The sequence below is a fragment of the Phaseolus vulgaris genome, chromosome 11 (assembly GCF_051622355.1).
Source record: "Phaseolus vulgaris cultivar YP4 chromosome 11, ASM5162235v1, whole genome shotgun sequence".
NCBI lineage: Eukaryota > Viridiplantae > Streptophyta > Magnoliopsida > Fabales > Fabaceae > Phaseolus > Phaseolus vulgaris.
The window spans coordinates 21,289,078-21,291,260 of record NC_143508.1 but is presented as its reverse complement, the minus strand read 5'-3'; the positions used below and the strand labels follow the sequence as shown (position 1 = coordinate 21,291,260).

At 37.3% G+C, this 2,183-nt stretch overlaps 1 long non-coding RNA gene across 1 annotated transcript; it reads right to left on the bottom strand.

Moving 5' to 3' along the window:
- Positions 1-85: 85 nt before the first annotated feature.
- Positions 86-1,485, bottom strand: LOC137831600 (uncharacterized). Its single transcript, XR_011084454.2, has 3 exons — positions 778-1,485; positions 513-689; positions 86-391 (listed from the first exon to the last, which is right to left on the bottom strand). It is a non-coding gene; the product is annotated as an uncharacterized LOC137831600 (long non-coding RNA).
- Positions 1,486-2,183: the final 698 nt, after the last annotated feature.

Genomic DNA, 2,183 nt, shown 5'->3' with positions numbered 1-2,183 from the left:
CAACCAGAGCAGTATTGATTCGCTCATCCATATTTACTTGCTTAATTTAATAAAAAAAATAGAAATATACCATACAATATTCATATAGTATTCTAACAGGAAGCTTATGTTGCATTACATTATTCATACATGAAAAATCATATCATAGCCATTCATTTCAGTTTAATGAATCATTTTTCTAATAATATAGGTAATCAATTTGCAAGGAAATTTTTCATGAAATCGGAAGAATCCTACTATGTTAAGAAAACTTTAGGAACATACCAGTCATGATAAATGCCAATCAAACCTCTCTCATAGACAACACCCAAAGTGTTCTCAGCAATTATGGGAACAACATTCATCACCCAAGACTTTTGTGAATCAAGTGCAGCTGCAAATCCTCCAAGGCCTGCATTCATGTCCATCAAATTCCGATACTTAGTAGTGCCAATCAATTGATTAATTCTTTTGTCTATTCTGCCTTCATGTATATACCCTAAAATAGAAAGTGAGTCAAAGAAATTACTAACCTTTAGGGTTTCACCACAAACGACAAACTTTCTACCTCCTCACCACGAAGAACTTCGTTTGGCTCCAATGATCACTGAGTTCACCGAGACCCTCTACCTCCTCACCACGAAGAACTTCGTTTGCCTCCAGTGATCACCGACTTCACCGTCCAACTCGCACCAAATTGTAATGCTCATCTGCATATTAGCGTGTTTATCAATAGTTCACCGATTCAAACATCTATGGAGGGCATGTGATACTTACAGGCTAGGGTTTCCAACTCACCACCAAGTCCAGATTTTGGGGATCATTACGGCTTTTGAGAAGAACAAGGTGCACGAGAGGAATTGGGAAAAAGAAGGCGTGCGATGGAATTCGGGAAACTATTTATAATTTGAACTAATGGCTTTGTTTTCACCTTAACTTGGCGAATGGCTTCTGCCAATTCAAGCGGAGGCGACTTCTCATATTTTTTTTTTAGCTTAATCAGAAGCGAAAATGACACTTTCATCCGCTCCTCTTCGGAGGCCTTCGCCATTGTTATCCTCAGCTCATTCTCCGCCTCAATCTTCCTCCTCTGAATCTCCACTCCCTCGTCCACCACCTTGTCATCGGGGAGAGGCGCCACGCGCGGGGCGTACTACACCACCTCAATTGACGGCGCGTCCTTCACGTATCGGATGTCCTCGCGTGTCCACGCTCGCCGCTTGTCCGATGGCGGGCGGAGGGCTTGCGGCTCGGTGGGGTGGTAGTCAGGATTCCGACGAGGGTTCAGGAAGCGGGGATTTGGGCTTAATAGGGTAGGAAACTGATTGGATGGGTTGGGACGGTGTGGCGGGAGGGTTTGAGTTTGATTTGTTGGAAGAGCAGAGGGATCAATGAGAGGTGAAAGAGAAAGGAGAGTGTGAGAGAGAAGCGTGTTTGGCGAAGGAATAGCGACCAGCTTGGGAGAGAAGAAGCTTGAGTGCCGCCATGGTTGAAGAATGTGAGAGAAAGTGAAAGGTTTCGAAACGGGAAAAAAATTCCCGCGAAATTGAATTTTGATTATATTTTATTTTACATTTTTTTAACTCAAAAGAATGCACTTAAATAACCATAACTTAAAAGTCTTAACGTTTTTATAACTATAGCTTAAAGTATCAACGCTATTATAATTGTGTGATTTTTATATATTTTAAGTCATTTTTCTAAAATCGTGATTTTTATTATGTTTAAAATTTATGATTTTTACTATGTTTAAACAATACTTTTACACCCGTTACTTATTTTAGCGTTGTCTAAAATAAAAAAATGTTGTAGTGTTTGTTTCACAAATATTATATCTAAGGAATTATATTTTTTTAAACAGGTAAGGAAAGATAATTAATTTTTATTAGTACATTAAGATAGATGTTATGGATGTGAAAGTGACATGGTTATAATAATTGATTTTATGTAAGGATTGTGTGTTTATTTAATAAATTTTGAATGTTTGAGTTTTTGATGTAATTGTTTGATTTAAAAGAATGAAATTGTCATGTGTTTATCAATTATGTGTTAGATTATTGCATTTGAGACAAGTTAGTTCAAGTTATAGTTATTTGAAGTAAAATATTCAAATGTTAGACATAAAATGAAGTGAAAACTTAGCTTGAACCAATTAGGACACTTGCATTGTTTTGTAGAAATTTTGAATTATGTAGAGTCATTAG